At 52.9% G+C, this 6,000-nt stretch overlaps 1 protein-coding gene across 1 annotated transcript in view; it reads left to right on the top strand.

Annotated features, from left to right (window-relative positions):
- The first annotated feature begins 2,930 nt into the window (after positions 1-2,930).
- Positions 2,931-6,000, top strand: part of SV2C (synaptic vesicle glycoprotein 2C) — a 211,091-nt gene continuing 208,021 nt past the window's right edge. Inside the window, exon 1 of the mRNA XM_046001090.1 lies at positions 2,931-3,174. The gene's annotated coding sequence lies outside the window, so the exon portion shown is untranslated. The remainder of the gene's footprint in view (positions 3,175-6,000) is intronic.

The raw sequence follows: 6,000 nt of genomic DNA, 5'->3' as shown, positions 1-6,000 counted from the left end.
GTGTGCTAGGCACTGTGCTTCTTACGTTGTGTGATCAAGTTTAATCACCACAGCATCTGTACTTAGTATGAATTATTTTTATTGAATCCATAGTGCAGATGCAAAGATAGATCTCTGATGCTCTTTAGCTGTGTTTAATGGCTTACCTTCTAGCATGCTCAGCAGATACTGCACTGAGGAATAAAATTCCAGATTGGTAGGAGGGTAGTGACATCAGAACACTGGGTTTGTGGAGACAGTGCAGGTGTCCCCTTTCTACCCCCCCCCCCCATCCGCTCCTACAAGACAAATGTTTTTAGGAGAGAAAACACATCCTTACGATGAAGGTGTGAAGACTCTTCTGAGTGCTGCATCCAATAGGCCTGGGTTGCACCAAGTGGGACCCTAAAAGGGCAAGTTGAAGAACCTTTGCATCCCATCATCATGAGAGAATGTTTGTTGTCCTCCAAAGACACAGCATTAAAATGCCCTTCTCTAACACAAGCCAGTCTTAAACTGAACATTTCTCAAAAATACACGATTGGGAATTTTCCTGTTGGGACTGTTATCTTCAACTGCATCAAGACATGAAAACTTGGCAGCTTGAAAAATTTTTACACTCCTTTAAATATCTTCCATGGGGGCGCCTGGGTGGCTCAGCGGGTTAAAGCCTCTGCCTTCGGCTCAGGTCATGGTCCTGGGGTCCTGGGATCGAGCCCCGCATCGGGCTCTCTGCTTAGCTGGGAGCCTGCTTCCTCCTCTCTTTCTCTCTGCCTGCCTCTCTGCTACTTGTGATCTCTATCTGTCAAATAAATAAATCTTAAAATAAATAAATAAATAAATAAATAAATAAATAAATAAATATCTTCCATGGACAGCACAGGGAAATGACTGAAGGAAGAGATAGCATGGCACAGGGCACATTGATCATTCATGGTTTTCTGAACATCTCTCATTGGAGAAATAATCCGTTATCATGTGACATTTGGGGGAAGGTTCTCAAGAGGGGATCTGTCTATTTAGAAACGCAGTGAATCACCAATATGTTTTGCAGTTGAGAGATCAAAAGTTTTATGTGTAATATGCAGGTGATCTGGATAAGATTTATGATTTTTTAAAATTTCACAATTTCATTTCCAATGCTGGATTTATTTGGCATTCCCATGAGATATATTTTCCTTCTTATGGTAACAACACAATGATTTTAGCCTAAATAATTATTTAACTTAAATAATTTGCTTATGTAGAGGGATCCGTGAAATGCAAATAAGCATGTTCCTAATTTTCTTGTTTCCTGATCACCTAACAGTGCCACATATGGTTGCAAACTGCAAAGCCTTTAACCCCAAAAAACCCAGGCAGGTCTTCAAAGACCAGTGTACCAAAGCAAGTGTAGGTTCAACAGGACAGGGAAATCATAACTTAAGAGTTCTTGAGTGCCTGAAATGGAGAGAAGGGAAAATTACAGGCCAAGGACTGCATCTATGTCTTCCTCTTTCCACAGCATCATGCATAGTGACACAAACCAAGCCAGAAAGCTCATCGAGCAACACTGCTCAGAATCCAGCCGCCTCATCCCCTCCATCCGCCTCATCTCTGGGCAGGAGGCTGCCTAAGGTGCCTGCTATCTTTTCTTTCCAGCACGAGTACATGTAATATTTATATTTATATTTGTATCTATACACGGATCCATTCAATCATCCAGGCATACTTACACGAATAGTACACATTGGGCAGATAAGCCGCGCGCGGGTGCGCGCGCGCGCGCGCGTGTGTGTGTGAGAGAGTGTGTGTGTGAGAGAGTGTGTGTGTGTGTGTGTGTGTGTGTGTACGTGTACCACCCACTGCATCCCGCTCAGGCGTTGCGCTTTGTCTTGCCTTGGGCCACCCACCCCTAGAGCAGTGATCTTAGGAAAGACACCTGCTGGTGTGGCCGCTTCCTACACTGCATTCGTTCCATGTGAGCGCGGAGCCGGAGCCGGCAGGGTCAGGGATTTGGGGAAGCCCGGCTTCTCACAGCATCTGGATGGCACTGCGCGAGATGGGGGTGACGGGTGGAGAGCTGGGGCGGGGGCGGCCGTCAGAGGCTAGCGGACGACTACGCCCTGCTCTACAGCGGAGGAGTGGCCGCGCCAGCCTTGGGTAAGGCGTCACCCCGGCCGGCTTCCCGGAGCCGCCAAACCCTGCTGCTTTGCAATGGGGAAGCCCGATTTGGGGGTCTCCAGCACGCCAGTGGTACTGAGTATACAAGTAAAATTCCCGTGCCTCCCTCTCCTTTTTAAATATTCAGTAGTTCCCCTAAAAGAGCCCCTTCCAATGTCTGCCTGTGGATCGGCTGTCTGGCCCCACCTGGCATTAGGGAGATCTCAGGCGCCCAGCAAAGTTTCCTCCTGTTTGCTCTTGCTGCGCCCCAAGTTTTCAGTCGACTTGTATGCCCGTGCGGAGGTGGAGGGTGAAGGAACTGGTCAACTTAGCCCTGCCAAATGGCTCTCTGGAAGAACGTTAACAGTCAGTCCCAGGTCCAGAAGTAGGGGGTAAACCCTCCCTCTCCTGGCAGTAGCTAGGTCCCGCACTCAGAATTCCTTGGTGTCTTAGGGGACCAGACTAGGGGCGCCGCCCCCAGTACACCACTCAGAGTCACACTTTCCCCTCGCTGCAAACTCTCGGACCAGACTAGGGGCGCCGCCCCCAGTACACCACTCAGAGTCACACTTTCCCCTCGCTGCAAACTCTCGGAACTCTGACTCCTCCGAAAGTACTTGCCACTTGGGGGTGGCCTCGCCCCTCCCCTACGCCCCCGGCCCCACGCTGCAGCAAGACCTCAGCACCCCGATTTCCCCGAGCCAGTCAGCCCGCCCCGCACCGAGTCGTGCGCCGCTCCCGCCTCCCCTGCGCGCGGTGACTCCCTCCCTGCGCACCGCTTGTACTCTCGCCACGCCGCCGCCCGGCACTGCAGCACCGCGGGGAGGAGGCGCAGGCGGAGGAGGGGGAGGAGGACCGCAGCGTGCAAGCCCGGAGCCACTTTACCGCCCCTCCTTTCGTCGCTGACACGCTCGGAGGAGTCACCACTCCGCGCGCTGCAGGCGAGAGTGGCAGACGGAGCCGGCCCCAGGGAGCGAGCCCGAGCGACGCCCGCGAGGCAGCAGCTGCAGCGCTGACACCACCTAGGGCAGGGGGTCCCAGGCGGCCAGAGCGGTGAGTGAGGGACCCCGGCAGCGGTGGCGGGTTTTCCAGCCGCCGCCTAATTTCTCTTCCGGACCCGAGAGCCGGGCGCTGCAGCGTGGGGAACTTTTTGCAGCCTCGTAAAAGCGCAACTTTGCCCCGCGTGTCCCTGAGGAAGCGGTTGCAGGTGCCTGGTGCTGCCCTGGCGGGTGCCTTTTTGCTGGGGCAGGATCGGGGAATTCGGGGTAAAGCAGATGGAGTGACTCTTGGATGCCCAGGGTAGGTCAGGGGAGCCGGGCGCACTTTATCCCGGATTCCCGGGGGAAGCGGGTGGGCGGCAGCCGGGATTCGAAAGCCGCGCCTGCCTTCCGTGGGGACCTCCACAATACTTTGCTTACGTGGATGGACGGGGAGGGGGAGGTTGAATCTAAACAAGCAGCTCCGAGCCCCAGCCAGGCTTCCGACCTGTACTCTGACCCCAGCTTTGGGCTCAACTTTCCGGCGGGGATCCCTCTGCAGACGTGCGGGTGGCGGGAGAGCAGAGGCAGCCAGCCGCATTGGGCGCTGTGCGAGCCTGAAAGAAACCCCGGGGTTTAAAAAACTATTCCACGGATGTCCCCGAAGCCCCCATCTAGTGTCTGCGCGAGAACCGGAGAAGGATGGAGAACAGGGAATCCCGCGGGGCTGTGGCTGTTTGTAAGTGCCGCACTTCACTACATACACTACGCCTTCATTCAGCAAAACCTACTGAGCGCCCACTGTGCTCCAGGTGCGGCGAAACAGACCGACTGGCGTGAGGCTCAGGGCGGGAGAGGGGCTATCACCCATAAACAAGCTACCTGGGTCATTTCAGATGGCGGTGAGAGCTGTGGCGGCGATCACTCAATACACTTGATCCTTTCAATTATCATACTCTTTCCCCTCTGCCTGGGTTCTAGAACTGGCAACACTTTTCTCCAGCTCGTCGCGGGGACCTCCCAGAGCTGGGCCCATAAAGACTGCAGAATATGGAGATGAACTTGTGGGGCAGCGGGCACCCCGCCGCAGATGCACAAAACCCAGGGCCTTTCTGTGGGCGTGCGGGGACCTTAGGCGCCGGGCGCGCGGGGGTGGAGGGTGTGGGGCTGAGTCACAGTGGCAGAAGGGGCCGCCTGGAAGGCTAGAGCCGGCGGTTGTTGGGAGGGGCGCTCACGTCACCCGCTGCGTGTGCTAGTGATGCAAATGCAGACCCGGAGGGGCAGGCGGGGGTGTGGGTTGGAGGGGAGGTGGCGGAGTCTTGGTCTGGAAGGGCGCGCGCGTGCGTCAGTCTCTTGGGTGATGGATGCCTGGCCGCGCACCCGGCGCGGACAGCGCGCACCGGGCGGGGCTGCAGGGCGACTGCTGGGGGTGGGGGGTGCGGTGCGGCCGGGGCGGCGAGGAAAGCCCAGCAGGGCTGGGTCTGCGGGCCGGCCCGCAGGTCCGCACTGCGCCACAGTGCCGGGAAGGCGCCGCAGCGACCCGGCGCTCCCCCGGGATCGAAAGGTGGGGCGTCTTTTAAGGCGCCGCGGCGGGAATGCCCTGATGGCCTCCTCTCTCAGCAGACTGCCTTCCTAAATATTTAGTTGCTTGATAGCGGGAGAAAGTTGTTTCAGTTTGATTCTTAGCCATAATCCTGGAAGAGCATTTGGCATTCATCACTTTGGCGTTCACGCGTTTTCTGGGGCAAGTTCCGAAAGGCCTCGTGCTCGTGGCAGGTTTTCATGTGAGAGCATCGACGTTGAGGTTCATGAGATGCCATAGTACTCACCCACCCCTTCACCATTTTTCAGGTTTGTCAGGACATCTGGCCTCTAAGTGGGGCTTTGAGAATGGCTTTCAAAACAGTGTGCAGCACTCCTCCTTTAGGACAGAAAAATGTGTGTTGAAAGCATTCCCCGGGAGAAAATGAAAAGCCCAAAATATGTTTCATTTTATTTATTATTATTTTTTAAAAAGACTCCACTTCTGGAAGCCTCCTGACAAAGATTTTTCTACTGGCTTTGCTGAATGACTCCAGATTTGCAGGATGTGTGGCAAAAGGATTGAAAGGGGGGAGGTGGAGGGGAGGAAGGAAGGTAAAAAGGAATGCAGTCATCAAAGAGCCCAGAGACAAAGATCCTAGTCCTGGCTTTCCCAAGCATTATGTTATAATCACCTCCGGCAAGTGACTTATCCTCTTGGGTTCATCCTCCACATTTGAGAAGTCTGAAAAATAGCTCAGACTAGCTCTTACTACAAAGTTGTTTTGAGGATAGTAGATGATGGTCTCAGCTTTGTGCCTACAAATTCTCTATGAATGGAAAATATTATGAAACACAGCCCCTTTAAGGGAAAAGGAAAACAATTTTATCTTTTAGAAAATTCTGGAGACATTCACCAGTGCTGTTCCTTTAATGAAATTTAGCCTACAATGTCAGCAAGTGCAGACAATAGACTTTCCTAACAGTCTTATATAAAATCAGATGCCATTAACTGCTGTCTGGAGAAGGGGGGAAGAAAAAAGCTCTGGATTACATCTGAGTGTTTTGGGTGATGTAGTAGAGAAGGCAGATTTATTTTTCATGACCTGATGACAGACTAGCTTCTCTGGTGTGAGCGGCAGACTAGCCTAAGAGCTTTTAAGTAAAAATTCTACTCATTATTAACCCAGTCATATTCCTTAAGTGTGGAAGGTGCCTCAGAAAACAGGATGCAGTTTCCACCCTTAAAGAGAAGACCACAAAGGGTATCATAATGTGCAATGTATCACGTGACCACAAGTCCCAGAAAATCCATTTCCTCTAATTAAGGATATTATCTCTTACTCTAATGTTGATGATACAGTTCATGAATAAAAACATC

Source organism: Meles meles, chromosome 3, assembly GCF_922984935.1.
Source record: "Meles meles chromosome 3, mMelMel3.1 paternal haplotype, whole genome shotgun sequence".
Classification (NCBI taxonomy): Eukaryota; Metazoa; Chordata; class Mammalia; order Carnivora; family Mustelidae; genus Meles; species Meles meles.
The sequence above is the reverse complement of the archived record's forward strand: the minus strand, read 5'-3'. Positions and strand labels throughout refer to the sequence as shown.